At 43.8% G+C, this 18,631-nt stretch overlaps 1 protein-coding gene and 1 long non-coding RNA gene across 13 annotated transcripts in view; one reads left to right on the top strand and one right to left on the bottom strand.

Annotated features, from left to right (window-relative positions):
• dgkh (diacylglycerol kinase, eta) overlaps positions 1 to 18,631 on the top strand; it is a 601,101-nt gene that overhangs the window by 321,093 nt on the left and 261,377 nt on the right. The gene's annotated exons all lie outside the window — the stretch shown is intronic.
• Positions 1 to 18,631, bottom strand: part of LOC122551881 (uncharacterized) — a 421,034-nt gene that overhangs the window by 315,698 nt on the left and 86,705 nt on the right. The window lies entirely within an intron of this gene.

The following is an 18,631-nucleotide window of genomic DNA, read 5'->3' on the forward strand; positions in this document are numbered from 1 at the left end:
AAAGTTAAAAATCACACAACACCAGGTTATAGTGCAACAGGTTTAATTGGAAGCACACTAGCTTTCGCTCCTCCATCTGGTGCTAGTGGAGGGCTCGATCCTAACACACAGAATTTAGAGCAAAAATTTACAGTGTGATGTAACTGAAATTATACATTGAAAACTTGATTGTCTGTTAAGCCTTTCATCAGTTAGAATACAGTGATAGTTTCACTTCTTTCATGTGTAAATCACAAAACCTTTTTTATATTTAAAAAGTTGCATTCTCAGGTTAGCTGTTAGCAATGGTGATAGCTAGACAATATGTTGAAGGTGTTGGCCTCCTGTGTTCTCTGTCTATGCCATGATGTTTAGATTGATTCTAATCTAAAAAGTGAGATAACGGAGTTCTACATGAATGCATGCAGTTTTTGAGCAAAGTACAATGTAACCTTGCAAGTACAAATTCACCCCACAAAATATATGTGTGCATGTGGGTCTTTGTCTGTGTGTGTGTGTGTGTGTGTGTGTGTGTGTGTGTGTGTGTGTGTGTGTGTGTGTGTGTGTGTGTGTGTGTGTGTGTGTGTGTGTGTGTGTGTGTGTGTGTGTCTGTCTGTCTGTCTGTCTGTCTGTCTGTCTGTCTGGGTTGGGGGTTGTGAGTGTGAGAAAGTGTATTTGTGTGTGTAGTGAGTGCAGAGTGTCTTAAGTCTGTGAGGGGATGCATGTGTGAGCGTGGGAGTGTGTGTCTGTAAGGGTGTGTGTGTGTGTATGTGTGCATAGGAGTGCGTGTGTGTATGTAGGAATATCTGTGTGTGTGTATAGTGCAATGGTGGTCACCTGTAATGTGACATGAATCCCGGTTGAGGCCCTCCCTATGGGTACCGAACTTAGCTATCAGCCTCTGCTCGGCCACTTTTCTCTGCTGCCTGTCCCGAAGTCCACCTTGGAGGATGGTCACCCGAAGGTCTGAGGCTGAATGTCCTGGACCACTAAAGTGTTCCCCAACTGGGAGGGAACCCTCCTGTCTGTTGATTTTTGTGTGGTGCCCATTCATCCGTTGTCATAGCCTTTGCTCAGTTTCCCCAATGTACCATGCCTCCGGGCATCCCTGCCTGCAACGTATAAGATAGACAATGTTGGCTGAGTCACATGAGTACCTGCCATGTACAAGGTGGGAGGTGTCCCCACGTGTAATGGTAGTATCTATGTCCACACTCTGACACGTCTTGCAGTGCCTACTGTGACAGGGTTGTATGGAGTTGTCCTGAGAGCCGGGCGGCTTGCTACGAACAACGATCTGTTTGAGGTTTGGCGGTTGTTTAAAGGCAAGTAGTGGAGGTGTGGGGAAGGTCTTGGTCGCTCCGAAAGCTAGTGTGCTTCCAATTAAACCTGTTGGACTATAACCTAATGTTGTGTGATTTTTAAAGTTGTGGTCCTAGCACTGATCCATGTAGAACCCCTGTAGTTGCACATTGCCAACCTGACAAAGATCCCTGTATCGCAAAGCATTTCCTCCCCATTGGCCAATTCTCCATCCACGCCAATATACTACTCCAAAACCATGGGCTTTTATCTTTTGACGTAACCTTTTGAGCTACCTTGTTGAACGCCTCCTGGAAGCCTAAGTACAACACATCTTCTGGTTCCTCTCTATCCACACTGGTTGAAACTTCCTTGAAAAACTTCAATAAACTAGTCAGACATGATTTCCCTTTCATGAAGTCATGCTGACTGCTTCGTTAGATTATGATTTTCCAAATGTAATGCTATTACATTCCTAATAATTGATTCCAACATTTTTCCAACTGCTAATCAGTGTAGAGTTACACGCTTTTTTCCCTCCTTCCCTTTTTGAATAGGAGTGTCACTTTGGAAGTTTACTAGTCATCCCATATTTTTCCAGAATTCAAGGATTTTTGCATAATTGCAGCCAATGCATCCACAGTAGCTCTGTAGCTAGCACTTTTAGGAACCTAGCATGTAACCCATCAGGGCCAGAGAATGCCTTTCATCCCATTAGTTTGTCTTATACTACTTCTCCATTGATCATGATGGTACTTAATTGTTACCCTGTATTCTTTACTATTAATGCGATGTTTGACATATCTTCCACTGTAAAGACTGCTTTTAGCTCCTCTGCCATTTTCTTCTTCTCCAAGCTTGTCTTCCTTGGTTCATTTTCAAAGGGGTCTGTGTTTACTTTGACCTCTCTCTTTCTAATGATATATTTTAAATAAGCTCTTATTGTCAGTTTTTATGTTCCTCACTCGTTTGTCCTCTCAGTTTATTTTCTCGCTCTCTATAATCTTTTTAGTACTCCTTTGCTGTATTCTGAACTTATCTCAGTCTTTGAGACTAACACTGACTTTTGCCTATTTACATGCTTTCTCTTTCAATTTAATACTCTCCTTGAACTTTCATAATTAGCCATGGTTGTTTTATCCCTCTCTTAGAACCTTTCAATAGAAATATATCCCAGTAAAAAAGAGAGTCCTGAGTTTCTTCAAATGTCTGCCAATGGTTGCTGATTGTCTTTCCTGCTAATCTGTCTGCCTGGTTCACTTTAGCTAATTCAATCCTCATTCCATTGTAATTCCCATTATGTAAGTTGAACACAGTTTTTTCTGACCCCTCACTCTCAACCTGAATATTAAATTCTATAATGTTGTGATCATTACTTCCTTGGGAATCTTTTACTCAGAGGTCTTTTATTAAACCTGCCTCATTACCCCTGACCAGATCTAGAATAGCCTGTTCCTGTTTGGCTCTATGGCATACTGCTCTAGGACGCTATCCCAAATGCACTCTGTGAATTCATTGTTGTAGCTACCCTTTCCAACTTAATTAACCTAATCAACGTGAAAATTAAAGTCACCCATAACTTTTGCTGTATTCTTTTTACATGATTTGGAGATGCCAGTGTTGGACTGGGGTGTACAAAGTTAAAAATCACACAACACCAGGTTATAGTCCAACAGGTTTAATTGGAAGCACACTAGCTTTTGGAGTGACGCTCCTTCATCAGGTGTTACATGCTCCTCTTATGTCATGATTTGTAGCCTTTCCAATAGAGTAATACAGGCTAAGCCAGCATTTATTGCCAGCGGGCAGTTAAGAGTCAACCACATTGCCCTGGGTCTGGAATCACGTTTCGGCCAGACCAGGGCGTTAGTGAACCAGATGTGTTTCCTGACAATAGATTCATGGTCATCATTAGAATCTTAATTCCAGATTTTTATTGAAGTCAAATTCTTCCAACTGCCATGGTGGGATAGGAATGTGTGGCCCCAGAACATTACCTGGGTCTCTGGATTAACAGCTCAATGATAATATCTCTAGGTCATTGCCTCCCCAATGGAAATTATACACTATTGAGTAATTCTTCTTTCCCTTACATTTTTTCACCTCCCCCAAATAAGTTGTCTATTATCTGAGCCTAGAATGTCTCTCAATATTGTCCTCATTTCATTTCTTATTAACAGTGCTACTCCACCACCTTTGCTGTCCCTCCTATCTTTCCAAAAGGTTAAGATTAGATTAGATTAGATTACATTACAGTGTGGAAATAGGCCCTTCGGCCCAACAAGTCCACACCAACCCGCCGAAGCGTAACCCACCCATACCCCTACATTTACCCCTTACCTAACACTACGGGCAATTTAGCATGGCCAATTCACCTGACCTGCACATCTTTGGACTGTGGGAGGAAACCGGAGCACCCGGAGGAAACCCACGCAGACACGGGGAGAATGTGCAAACTCCACACAGTCAGTCGCCTGAGGCGGGAATTGAACCCGGGTCTCTGGCGCTGTGAGGCAGCAGTGCTAACCACTGTGCCACCGTGCCGCCCACTATCTCTCATTGTTCAGTTCCAGTTTTGATCTCCTTGAAACCATGTTTCCAATGGCACTAAGGTCATATCTATTTACCTTGATTTACACCATCACCTTATTCCGAAGGCCTTTTGCATTAAGATCCTCAACATTTAAATTTATTCTATTTTCATATTTCCATACCCTTTCATGGTTCCTTGGTGCAAAATGACATTCAAATATTCTGTCTCTTTATTTTTTTTCGTATCAATCAGGTCCATCATTAATCTGCAATCCTACCTTCTTCTTTACCTTTGTTTAATTTTCCATGAACCATCCCCCACTTTAAACTATTTAATATAAAGCTGTATCTACAGCCCTAGTTCTACAATGCACCAGAATTCCTGTCCCACCATGATTTAGGTGGAGCATTTTGTATTGAAACAGCTCCCCCCCACTTCCCAGTATTGGTGCCAATGCCCCACAAATTCAAACCCATTCAAATGCCACACATTTACTTCTTTAATCTTGCTAACCCTGTGCCAGTTTGCTTGTGGTTCGGCTAGTAATCTGGAGGTTATTACCTTTTTGGTACCTTCCTCACTTGTAGACACACCTTCCCTGTCCCTGATTACTGAGCCAATTTGAGGTAATTAATCTAAGAGCTGTGACTTCCTCCTGAAACACAACATCCAGGTAACTCTCCCCCTCCCTGACGGTCGCAGTGTTACAAACTCAGACCCCAAGTCATCAACTCAGAATCAAAAGCATAGTTTTGGCTTCCTTCGCACCCCAATTTCCTTTTGTTTGGTTACTGTGTCTTTTAGCATAAGGCTCTTCGAACTGGGATTCCTCCCTAAACTTTCTCTCAGCCTGTCCTCTTCAACCAAGCAAGCACGGTGGCTCAGTGGTTAGCACTGCTGCCTCACAGCGCCAGGGACCCAGGTTCAATTCCCACATCAGGCAACTGTCTTTGTGGAGTTTGCACATTCTCCCTGTGTTTGCGTGGGTTTCCTCTGGGTGCTCCGGTTCCCTCCCACAATCCAAAGGTGTGCAGGTCAGGTGAATTGGCCATGCTAAATTGCCCATAGTGTTAGGTGCATGAGTCAGGGGGAAAGGTAGGGGAATGGGTCTGGGTGGGTTGCTCTTCGGAGGGTCGGTGTGGACTTGTTGGGCCGAAGGGCCTGTTTCCACACTGTAGGGAATTTAATCATCTACGCTGAAAATGTGTTGCTGGAAAAGCGCAGCAGGTCAGGCAGCATCCAGGGAACAGGAGAATCGACGTTTCGGGCATAAGAAGGGCTTATGCCCGAAACGTCGATTCTCCTGTTCCCTGGATGCTGCCTGACCTGCTGCGCTTTTCCAGCAACACATTTTCAGCTCTGATCTCCAGCATCTGCAGACCTCACTTTCTCCTCAATTTAATCATCTAATCAATTTTGATTTTTTGCTATGTATTTTGGTGTCAGTTTGTTTTGTGTTGATATCATTCTTGTCAAACAACTTGTTACATCTGTGCTCACGGTACCCTCTGGAAAAGCAAGCAGTTGCTACAGCAGTACCAGAGAGAAAGTGAGGACTGCAGATGCTTGAGAGTTAGAGTCAAAAAGTGTGGTGCTGGAAAAGCACAGCAAGCCAGGCAGCATCTGAGGAGCAGGAGAGTTGACATTTCGGGCAAAAGCCCTTCATCAGGAATGTGGGGGGTGGGGAAGGAGCCTGAGAGATAAATGGGTGTGTTAGGTAGCTGGGAATGCAATAAATGGATGCAGGAAGGAGGTAATTGTGATAGGTCGGTGGGGAGGGTGGAATGGATAGGTGGGAAGGAAGATGGACAAGTGGAACAGGTCAAGAGGGCGGTGCCGAGTTAGAGGGTTGGATCTGGGATGAGATGGGGAGAGAGGAGATTTAGAAACGACTAAAATCAACGTTGATGCCGAGTGCATGAAGGATCCCAAAGCGGAAATTGAGATATTCTTCCTTCAGTTGTTGGGAGGCTTGGATTTGGCAGTGGAGGAGGCTCAGGACTTGCATGTCCTTGGGGTAGTGTGAAGGGGAGTTGAAGTGGTCGGCCACAGGGCGGTGGGATTGTTGGGTGCGTGTCTCCCAGAAACGCTCCATGAGTTGGCGTTCTGTCTCCCCGATGCAGAGGCGACCACATCGGGAGCAACTGATACAGTATATGAAGTGGGTGGATGTGCAGGAAAATCTCTGCTGAATGTGAAAAGATCCTTTGGGCCCTTGGACATAGGGAGGTATGGGTGCAGGTTTTACACCTCTTGCGGATCAAGGGGAGGTGCTGGGAGTGGAGATTGGATTAGTTAGGAGCGTGGACCTAATGAGATAATTGTGGAGGGAATGGCTTTGCGGAGCGCAGATAGGTGTGGGGAAGAAATGGTGGTCGAAATGACGGAGGATAATGTGCTGTATCGGGGTATTAGTGGGGTGGAAGGTGAGGCCTTGGGGGTTTCTATCCTTGTTGTGTTTGGAGGGGTGGGGTTCAAGGGCTGAGTTGCAGGAAGATGCGCTGGAGGGCGTTGTTGATCATGTGGGAGGGGAAATTGCGGTCCTTGAAATAGGAGGCCATCTGGGATGTCCTGGGGTAGAATTGCTTCTCCCGGGAACAGATATAATGGGGGCAGAGGAATTGGGAGTAAAGGATTGTGTTTTTAGAGGGGCGTGGGAGGAGGTGTAGTCCAAGTAGCTGTGGGAGTCAGTGAGTTTGAAATAGATGTCTGTATTGAGTCGCTTGCCGGGATGGAGAGGTCCCAGGAAAGGGAGGGAGGTGTCCGAGATGGTCCAGGTGAACTTAAGGTCAGAGTGGAACGTGTCAACAAAATTGTTGAACGGCTCAACCTCCTCGTGGGAGCATGCTGTGGTACCGATGCAGTCATGAGTGTGGTGGGGGATGGTGCCAGTATAACTGCGGAAGATGGACTACTTCATGTAACATGCTGAAAATGTGTTGCTGGAAAAGCGCAGCAGGTCAGGCAGCATCCGAGGAACAGGAGAATCCTGAAGAAGGGCTTATGCCCGAAACGTCGATTCTCCTGTTCCTTGAATGCTGCCTGACCTGCTGCGCTTTTCCAGCAACACATTTTCAGCTCTGATCTCCAGCATCTGCAGCCCTCACTTTCTCCTACTTCATGTAACATACAAAGAGGCAGACATGTCTGGGCCCATGCAGATTTCCATGGCTACCATGGAATAGCAGTTTGCTTTTTTCACCTGTTGTGTCTTTAGGAATCGCCAGAATGAACCTGGAAATCTTTTTGTTGTGCAGTTTATATCCATGAGTTTGGATTCAAGATATAGGTAGATTGATTGAGGAGAAGGCAGGTTAAGAACTGTCATGAGGCTTAAGCTTCTTTATAACACTGTTTATTTCTTATTAAGCCTAAAAACTATTACATATCGTATTCAGAGGTATTACCAGGCTTTAATTTTACTATTGCATCGTTGAAAGAGTGTTCTGTGAACTCTACTGTCTAATGTTAGTATGTCTACTCCATATGTTTCTCTGCACACATTTCTATCACTCAGATTAGTTGATAGCAGGCTTCAGCCTAGCTCTCAATTGTTTTTCTCTTTCTCTCTCTCAACTCTGCCCACACTGCAATTTTAAAGTTGCTGTAGGCTCCTAAAGCCTTTCTATGTCCCTTCAGTACTCCACTTTAGTTCAGTTTAGCACAATTTCCAGACCATTTAATACGTTTTGTGACAGCTGGGGAAGATTTCCAAAGCTGGTGCAGAAATTAGTAATGAAGAGTGCTTTGAGGCTGTAATAAGTTTGCTGTTACCTTTTTGCACATTTTCTGAGTCAGTATTGTTCAATAGAAATTGCCAAATTGAGTATGCAACAGCCCTCACTAGTATTTCCATAGTCCTCTAACTGTAGTATTGTCAAGCTTCTTAAGGTATGACACAGGGGCCTTGTGAAGTAGAATTTGTCACCAGTCCACATAAGGAAATATTAGAAATAAAGACCAAAAGCTTAGTGAATGAAATCGGTTTCCAGGATCATGTTCAGGAGGGAGGGTGGTTGAGATCTGTGGAAACACGAGATACCAGAAATGAAGGAATGCAGATATCTTGAAGGATTTAAAGTGTGAAGGAGACTGAAATAGAGAGTTGAGGCAATGGATGATTTCTGATCTTCAAAGACTGGTGGATGCAGAGACTTTCAAAGTTATAAAGGCAGGGCTTGACAGATTCTTAGTAAGCAAAGAGGTGGAATGTTCTCAGGTGTTGGTGGGAATGTGGTTCTGAGGTTGCAATCAGATCAGCCATAATCATTTTAAATGGTGCAAGAGGCCAAAAGCTCTAATCGTACTCCAAAATATCTATTCATATATCCTTAAACATAGTTAAAAATTTAAAATGCAAACATTCATCGATTAGCAAGAGTGTAATAGGACTTGGTGTAACTTGGGCTGCAGATTTTATATAAGAAGTGGGAACAGCAGTCTGCTTTTTGGCCCATTGAGTCTCCTCCTCGATTCATAGAACATAGAACATAGAAGAATACAGCGCAGTACAGGCCCTTCAGCCCTCGATGTTGCACCGATCCAAGCCCACCTAACCTACACTAGCCCACTATCCTCCATATGCCTATCCAATGCCCGCTTAAATGCCCATAATGAGGGAGAGTCCACCACTGCTACTGGCAGGGCATACCATGAACTCACGACTCGCTGAGTAAAGAACCTACCCCTAATATCTGTCCTATACCTACCCCTCCTTAATTTAAAGCTATGCCCCCTTGTAATAGCTGACTCCATACGTGGAAAAAGATTCTCACTGTCGACCCTATCTAAACCCCTAATCATCTTGTACACCTCTATCAAGTCACCCCTAAACCTTCTTTTCTCCAATGAAAACAACCCCAAGTGCCTCAGCCTTTCCTCATACGATCTTTCTACCATACCAGGCAACATCCTGGTAAACCTCCTCTGCACCCGTTCCAGTGCCTCCACATCCTTCCTATTGTATGGCGACCAAAACTGCACACAATACTCCAGAGTCAGCCGCACCAGAGTCTTATACAACTGCAACATGACCTCAGTACTCCGGAACTCAATTCTTCTCCCAATAAAAGCCAGTACGCCATATGCCTTCTTCACCGCACTATTTACCTGGGTGGCAACTTTCAAAGATCTGTGTACATGGACACCAAGATCCCTCTGCTCATCCACACTACCAAGTATCCGACCATTAGCCCAGTACCCATCTTTTTATTACTCTTACCAAAGTGAATCACCTCACACTTAGCTACATTGAACTCCATTTGCCACCTTTCTGCCCAGTTCTGCAGCTTATCTATATCCCGCTGTAACCTGCCATATCCTTCCTCACTGTCTACAACTCCTCCGACTTTCGTATCATCCGCAAACTTGCTCACCAACCTTCTAACCCCTCCTCCAGGTCATTTATAAAAATGACAAACAGCAATGGTCCCAAAACAGATCCTTGCGGAACACCGCTAGTAACGGCACTCCAAGATGAACCTTTGCCATCAACTACTACCCTCTGTCTTCTTCCAGCCAGCCAATTCCTAATCCAAACCTCCAACTCACCCTCAATGCCATACCTCCGTATTTTTTGCAGTAGTCTACCATGGGGAACCTTATCAAACGCCTTACTAAAATCCATATACACCACATCTACCGCTTTCCCCTCGTCCACCTCCTTAGTCACCTTCTCAAAGAATTCAAATAAGGTTTGTGAGGCACGACCTGCCCTTCACAAAACCATGCTGACTATCCTTGATCACATTATTCCTATCCAGATGTTCGTAAATCCTATCCCTAACAATTCTCTCTAAGATTTTGCCCACAACAGAAGTGAGACTCACCGGCCTATAGTTACTAGGGTTATCCCTACTCCCCTTCTTGAACAAGGGAACCACATTTGCTAGCCTCCAATCTTCTGGCACTACTCCTGTATACAACGAGGACATAAAAATCAAGGCCAATGGCTCTGCAATCTCCTCCCTTGCTTCCCAGAGAATCCTAGGATAAATGCCATCAGGCCCAGGGGACTTATCTATTTTCACCCTTTCCAGAATTTCCAACACCTCTTCCCTACATACCTCAAAGCCATCCATTCTACTTAATTGTGACTCAGTACTCACATTGACAACAATGTCCTGTTCCTGATTGAATACTGACGAAAAGTATTCATTCAGTGTCTCCCCAATCTCTTCAGCCTCCACACGCAACTTCCCACTACTATCCTTGACTGGACCTATTCCTACCCTAGTCATTCTTTTATTCCTGACATACCTATAGAAAGCCTTAGGGTTTTCCCTAATCCTACCAACTAAGGACCTTTCATGTCCCCTCCTTGATTCAGTGAGATAATGATTAATCTGATAATCTACGATGGAACCTCTACAGCTCCCTGCAGTAAAGAATTCCACAGGTTCATTATCCTCTGAAAAAACAAATTTCCCCTATCTTAGTCTTAAATGGGTGACTCCTTACTCGGAGGTTATTCCCTCTGGTTCCAAGACGTTCTCACGAGAGGAAACAATCTCTCTGCATTTACACTGGCAGGAAGAATACAGGAAGTGACAATGTTCAAACCTCAAATTTTCTCATGTTATATTCCATTTGCTAAGTTTTTCCCCACCCGTGTAACCTATTTGTAAGCCTTTGTAGACTCTTTGTATCTATCTACACCACTTGCCTTCTCACCTATGTTTGTGTCATTTTTACACTTGGTGATAAGGAATTCATGACAATTCATGTCATTAATATCTGTTGTAAATAATTGTGGCCCTGGCACTGATCACTCTGGCACTCAACTAGTTACAGATTGCCTTCCTGAAAATGCTCCCAAATCTCTCTATTAGTTAACCAATCCTGTTCTTAGCTTCTTCAGAAGCTTTATGTGTGATACCTGATCACATGGTTTTCAATAATTCATATATATTTCATGTACTGGTTTCTCTTTAACTATTCTGTTTGTTATTTCTTCAAAGTACTCTAGTTTGTCTCTGCATAACTACAGAGTGTATTTCTAAATGTCCTATTATAACATCCTTTGTGGGATGCTCTAACATCTTCCTAATGATAGGCATTAAGTTGATTGGGAGAAAGTAAGGACTGCAGATGCTGAAGATCAGAGTCGAAGAGTGTGGCTCTGGAAAAGCACAGCAGGTCAGGCAGCATCTGAGGAGCAGGAGAATAGACGTTTTTGGGTATAAGCCCTTCATCAGGAATGAGACTTGTGGGCCAAGGGGACTGAGAGATAAATGGGACGGGGTGGGGCTGGGGGAGAAAGTAGCTGGGAATGCAATAGGTAGATGAAGGTGGTGGTTAAAGTTGGAGAGGAAGGTGAAGTGGATAGGTGGGAATGAAGATGGACAGGGCTGACCGTTCAAGAGGGGTGTTGCTGAGTTGGGAGGTTGGATCTGGGATAAGATGTGGGGAGGGGAAATGAGGAAGCTGTTGAAATCCATATTGATTTCACCACTTTAACTCCCCTTCCCACTCCACCAAGGACATGCAGGTCCTGGGCCTCCTCTATCGCCAAACCCTAACCACCTGACGTCTGGAGGAAGAATGCCTCATCTTCCATCTTGGGACCCTCCAAACACATGGGATCAATGTGGATTTCACCAGTTTCCCCATTTCTCTTCCCGCCACCTTATCCTAGTCCCAACCTTCCAACTCGGCACCGCTGTCTTGAACCGTCTGACCTGTCCATTTTCCTTCCCATCTATCTGCTCCACCCGCCTCTCTGACTATCACTTTCATCTACCGATCTCATTCCCATCTACCTTCCCCTCAGTCCAACCCTCCTCACATTTATCTCTCAGCCTCCTTGGGCCTCATTCTTGACGAAGGGCTTATGGTCGAAACGTCGATTCTCCTGCTCCTTGGATGCTGCCTGACTGGCTGTGCTTTTCCAGCACCACACTCTTCAGTTAAGTTGACTGGCCTATAGTTTTTTTTTGGGTCCTTCCTTTTTTGAATAAGGGTGTTACATTGGCAGTTTCTCCACTTTTTCAGAACCTAAGGCTCCTTGGAAGATTAGTACCAGTGCACCCACTATCCCTGTAGCTGCATCATTTTAAAATCCCAGGATCCAATGCATCAGCTCCAGGCAACTGATCAACCTTTAACCCCATTAGTTTCTCTAGTATTTTGCTCTAGTAATAATTATCATATTTATTTGCTCCACCCTCTTTAGCCTTTTGTTTATTTAGTTTTTGTAATGTTTTAGTGTCCCCTACAGTCGACACTAATACAAAATATTTTTAACTCCTCTGGGAGAGCTTCCATGTATGATTCTGACCAATATTTCTCTGATCTTTTGTATGGAATGCTTGTTCACAAATTAGAGAATTTAGAGAGGTTCTGTAACTGCTGTGAGTGGAGTTCTATAGTTTATTTTCATATAGTCTTATTGCAAAGATGAAGGCCATTTAACCTAATGCTGCTGTGCTCCATCAGAGCCTCCTCCCAATATGCATCAGCTCAGCTGATCACCATAAATTTTTATTATTTTCTCCCTCAAAATCATTTTCATGCTTTCGCAATCTGCAAACACAGTCAAATGCGTGATTTCTATGGACAGAAAAAGAAAAATGCCAGGATAAAAAAGCAAGAAAGAAATCAAGACATGGAATGAGAATAAAATGGAAAACAATATCACAGTGGCATCATGGTTTATAATGTCAAACACATGGCCTGTGAAAATTGCAAATCATTAATTTCTTTCTCAATCTGTGCTCTGTTTAAGGGAGATTCTATATCAGGAGCAAATCACTTGAGATTTAACTTGAAAAAAATTATTTCCCAAGTGTGTGTAATAAGATCAGTTTAACTGATGAAGTGATGTGTGTGATTTGTGATTTCTTGGCATTTTGGTAAATTCAGTGCATCGGAGTTAGCTCTTTTTTTTTGGTCAGTAGTTTGGTCAAGGATCACATTACCCTGACACTAGAGTCTAGAGAAGGAGCTCCACAAGCCTTTATTCTCTCTGATGCCTCAAGCTGAAAATATGTTTCGTTAAGTGGTTTTGTTAAAAAAAAGCATTCTAATATTTAAACTGGAGCTAATGTGTTGTCGATTTGTACAAGGAGTCTTACATCAGTGACTCTTCCTTCAAAGTTAAAAATCACACAAGATTATAGTCCAACAGGTTTCTTTGGAAGTACAAGCTTTTGGACTGTTGCTCCTTCACCAGGTAGCTAGTGACTAGCTTTCGGTATGCTGCTCTTTTGTCAGGTAGCTAGTGACTAGCTACCTGACAAAGGAGCAGCACACCGAAAGCTAGTACTTCCATATAAATCTGTTGGACTGTAACCTAATGTTGTGTGAATTTTAACTTTGCCGCCCTAGTCCAACACCAGCATCTCCACATCATGTCTTCCTTCAAATGCACCACAGTATGTGAAATATATGGGAGACTGACCCAGTTTAAACTGAAGCCTAACAAACACATGACGTTTGATCACTTATCACAGTTGAATATCTTTTTAGGAAAAATTAATGATACAATAAGGATCTTATGAATAGAACTTGGACTGTGTTGCTCCTGTTATGACACAGGGATAGCAAGCCAGACCAAATCATATTCCTGACACTGGATAACACAGTACAGTAAAATTAAAGCATTGTATGTTCCTTAAAAGTGCCCAACTGTTCTTGACCAGACTTTATGAAGAACAGATGTCAGATACCAGCGTGTAGCTTAAACAGAAATTAACAGTTTATTGTTAACACTGTAACTTTTGCAGAGCAAAGTTAAAAAACAAGGTAATCTAATTAATGATTATGACTTAAAGCCAATCTTATTTTATCGTAACTTCCCGCTCATGCGCGCATAGATGCACGCATATCTGTCTGTTTGCGTGTGTGTGTGTGTGTGTCTCTCTCTCTCTCTCTCTATCAATATCTCTCTCTTTCTCAGCATTAAGGGATAAATTAAGAAGAAAATAAGTGTTGCAACTAGTTGGGCCACTGAACCAGTTTTAAATGATGGTCATAGAGTCAGAGATGTACAGCATGAAAACAGACCCTTCGGTCTAATCCGTCCATGCCGACCAGACATCACAATCCAATCTAGTTTCACCTGCCAGCACCCGGCTCATATCCCTCCAAACCCTTTCTATTCATATACCCATCCAAATGCCTCTTAAATGTTGCAATTGTACCAGCCTCCACCACTTCCTCTGGCAGCTCATTCTGTACACGTACCACCCTCTGTGTGAAAAAGTTGCTCTTTAGGTCCCTTTTATATCTTTCCCTTCTCACCCTAAACCTATGCCCTCTAGTTCTGGATTCTCTGACCCCAGGGCAATAATTTCCCTACCACTGATGTAAGGCTCACTGACTTCTAATTTCCTGGATTATCCCTGTTCCTCTTCTTAAATGTGGATTTCCTCCGGGTGCTCCCAAAGACGCGCAGGTTAAGTGAATTGGCCATGTAAATTGCCCATAGTGTTCAGGGACACTTAGGATAGGTTCATTAATCATGGAAAATGTAGAGTAATAGGGTAGGGAAATGGGTCTGGTTGGGATACTGTTCGGAGGGTCTGTATGGACTTGTTGGGCCAAATTACCTGTTTCCACACTGTAGGGATTCTATAAATCTGTGAAACCAAGCAATGACATTGGCTGTTCTCCCGTACTCTGAGACCTCTCCTGTGACTAAAGAAGATACAAAGATTTCATACAAGGCCCCAGCAATTTCCTCACTTGCCTCCCTTAGCCTTCTAGAGTAGATTCCAACAGATCCTACAGAATTGTCTACCTTAATGCTTTTTAAAAAATCCCAATACCACCTTTTTTTAATGTTGACATGGCACAGGATATCAATCTACCCCTTCCAAGATTCACTGTTCAACATGTCCTTCGCCTTTGTGAACTTTGATGCAAAGTATTTGTTAAGGACCTCACCCATTTCCTCCGTCTCCATACCTAAATTCTCTTCTGTCCTTGAGTGGACTTGCCCTTTGCCTAGCTCAAAGGTCAACCTTGACCCACATTTCCAAACCAAATACAAGAAAGATAAAAACTAAACATTGAAGATCTCAACATCCCTCCCAATCCTCCGTTATTTCTTATTTTTGCCTCTAATGGTCTCTGCATGTTATTGTTTTTTTAAGTGATTAAATGTGGCTTCACAGCAACTCATTTTCCGATATGCAGTGGCATTCAGTAGCTTCAAGAACTGCAGCAAGGAGGATAGAAATGGTGGTGACATTGATAGGGCAGGAATTGGAAGCTCTGGTGAGGAGGAAATGTCAACATGTGATTGCAAGGAGACCAGAGGTAGATTTGGTTGAAATTAAACTGAGGATTAGGCAAGGGAGAAGTCATGTTGTACAAAGAGTCCTGAATATAGGGTTTGGATTCAGTTCAAGAAGGATTCCGCACATTGCAGATTGTTACAGCAGTTGTTTCAAACTTGATGTCTAGCTGAACAGCAGAAGGGACAGAACTTGGCAGTAAATTGGCTGAATGTCCTTAAGATGTTGGATGGCATTGTAACAGTGCAGCTGTCCAGCACAAGTGTTTGAAGGGCAAATTCCTAGTTGGTAGCTGCTGGACGTGTAACTGAACTTAAAATGTCACTGAGCAAGACTGGACTTAGCGCAAGAACATAGACTAATCAGTTGAGAACAAGAAAAACAGAAATTGCTGGAAAAACTCAGCAGGAATGCCAGCATCTGTGGAGAGGAAGCAGAGTTAATGTTTTGGGTCAAATCCTCCTTCTTCAAAACTGCATTTCCTTCGAGCCTGAAAGGAAAAGAAAAAGTTTCTTGTTAGAATGTAAAATGAGCTGGAAGACGAAGTCGAACTAGGGAGCAGGACAGCTCTGAGCCAGCATGAAGCGGTGCTGATGGTCGAGAGTGTGTGCATGGCGATGCATAGCACTGAATATGTGGTGAAAGCAGATGACTGAGGAGCTGTACGTCATGGAGATACTGGGTGGATTCAAAACACAAAGGATGGAACTTCAGTTGGAATCCATTTGGGCTGAATCTGAGCTGACGATAGTCACTGAGGAAAGTGATGTTGCTGTGGAAGCAAGTCTTTACAAATACCTTGTGGAACACCAGAAGCGACAACAAAAGGAATGATGTTGATCAAGAAAAGATGTATAAATAGAAATCGGACAGAGGAACTGAACTTCTTCAAGGCGGGCATACCTGGAAGTGATGTGGCCGTGTCTTAAATACTAAACAAAGAAAAAGAACTGTGGACGCTGGAAATCAGAAACCAAAACAGAAATTGCAAGAAAAGCTCAGCGGGTCCGGCAGCATCTATGGAGAGAAATCAGAGTTCATGTTTTGGATCAGTTGTGAGGGTTGATGACCATTACAAAATGATATGTTGACCTGTCATTTTCATCCTTCTTATCCAGGAGGCCAAGATCTTTTTGAGATTTTGGTCAGAGTTTGATGGTTGGCATCAAAATGGATTTGAAGCTGCCTCAAGCTGTCAGAGATTGTCACTAGAGTTAAGATTTCTTTGGACAATCTAGATTTTCCAATTACGTAGTCCTGGCCCCCAGTTTTGACCCAAACTCCGACAATCCATGAAATTTCTTCCCTAATCCAAATGTCCCAGGAGCAGGCCAGTGGGCATTTATCCTCTGACTCTAAATCGTTGCCTTTGGATGAAACTTCTATTAAGAGAGTTTGTTCCGCATCTTCTGCCTCAGAGGAGTTGACTGCTGGTGGACAAACTGCCCAATCTTCAAGTGAAATTGATTAATCTGATCATGGGCAATTGTTATACCAAGTTGTTAAATCATTTTTCGTGAGGAGTGAAATATCCGCAGACTAATCTCAAACCTACATTTCTACGTTCTCTTCTGAACATGGAAACCACCTTTTATTCATTGCCTATCACACCCCATAACATATATTAAACAAACAGCCTGGAACCAGTTTTATTTTGTGAAGAGCCTGTGAAGAAGGATGTGGGCCTGAGGTGCAATTAGGCTGATACACTAACCTGCTGACTCTGCACATAAAAGGACAAGTTCCAAGCTGTCTGACACCATCACGGGGGGTCAATTTCTCACTTGTATTCTCTGAATACAGATCCTGTTGGTCCCTAATGAGGAGAGTTATATAGATGTACAGCACAGCCACAGATCCTTTGGTTCAACTCGTCCATGCTGACCAGATATCCTAAACTAATCAAATCCCATTTGCCAGCACCTGGCCATACCCCTCCAAACCTTTCCTATTCATATACACATTCAGATGCCTTTTAAATGTTGCAATTGTACTAACCTCCACCACTTCCTCTGGCAGCTCATTCCACACACGCACCATGCTCTGTGTGAAAATGTTGCCCCTTGGGTCCCTTTTAAATGTTTCCCCTCTCATCCTAAACTTATGCCCCGTAGTTCTGGACTCCCCCACCTCAGGGAAAAGACCTTGTCTATTTAACCTATCCAATTTATCTGATTGTTCGTCCTCATTGAGGGGGCATCTGGGGGATGGTGAAAACACGGCAGGCTGGGAGCTAGGACCTGGTGTAGGGCTGGAGCTGGGAGTGTGCGTGGAGACTGTAGCTGGAGTGGGAGTGGTAGTAGAGAGACCGAGGGTGACGTCATTTACGGAAGTGGTGCTCACCCCAGGCAGCAGGGGGTGAGGCAGAGGTGGTGACTGGGATCCGCGGTGGTGGTATAGGTGATTCGGCGGTGTTCATGTGAGTGGCGTCAGTGGGAGAGTGGGCGGATGTGGCTGCAGCGGCAACAGTGGGGACAGAAATGATGTTCTGGTTAAGCCTCGCGTTGATTTCGGTGGTGGCGGATCTTGGAGCGGTGGTGCAGCAGATCTAGTCGTGGTCATGATGGTGGTTGTCTGGCTGGTGGTCGCGGAGACGGTTGTCTGGCCAACGACTGCGGAGGTGGCATGGTCAACCATGGCTATGGGCTGTTGAGTGGCGGGGACAGAAGTGATGTCATCACTCACCGCTGTGGTGGTGGCTGGAGTGGCCGCGTGGCGGATGGCAGCCGATAGAGATCACGTCCATCACTCTGCCCTCATCATTCCTCTTTGTTACTTCTTCAAAAAACTCAATCAAGTTTGTGAAACATGATTTCTCATGCACAAAGCCATGTTGACTATCTCTAATCAGTCCTTCCTTTTCCAAATACATGTACATCCTCTCCCTCAGGAATTCCCCCCAACAACTTGCTCACCACTGACGTCAGGCTGACTGGTCTATAGTTTCCCGGCTTTTCCTTACCACCTTTTTTAAATAGTGGTACCACATTAGCCAACCTCCAGTCTTCCAGCACCTCACCTGTGACTATCAATGATACAAGTGTTCCAGCAAGGGGCCCAGCAATCAGTTCTCAATCTTCCCACAGAGGTTTAGGGTACACCTGATCAGGTCCTGGGGATTTATCCACCTCAAGACATCCCTCTGTAAAATGGACATTTTTCAAGAGGTCACCATCTATTTCCCCACATTCTACATCTTCCATGTCCTTCTGTACAGTAAACACTGATACAAAATACTCGTTTAGTATCTCCCTCATTTCCTGCAGTTCCACACATAGGCTGCCTTTCTGATCTTTGATGGGCCTTCAATTTCTCTAGTCATCCAGAATTCCCTCCACCTACTAGCCTTGCCTTTCACCCGAGCAGGAACATACTGTCTCTGGACTCTCGTTATCTCATTTTCGAAGGCTTCCCATTTTCCAACTGTCCCTTTATCCGCGAACATCTGTCTCCAATCAACTTCTGAAAGTTCTTGCCTAGTACAGTCAAAATTGGCCTTCCTCCACTTTAAAACTTAAAATTTTATATCTGGTCTATTTTTTTCCATCACTATTTTAAAACCAGTAGAATTATGTCG

This window comes from Chiloscyllium plagiosum, unplaced genomic scaffold, assembly GCF_037043375.1.
Source record: "Chiloscyllium plagiosum isolate Xiang-an unplaced genomic scaffold, Cpla_swu_hap1 HiC_scaffold_12, whole genome shotgun sequence".
Lineage (NCBI taxonomy): Eukaryota > Metazoa > Chordata > Chondrichthyes > Orectolobiformes > Hemiscylliidae > Chiloscyllium > Chiloscyllium plagiosum.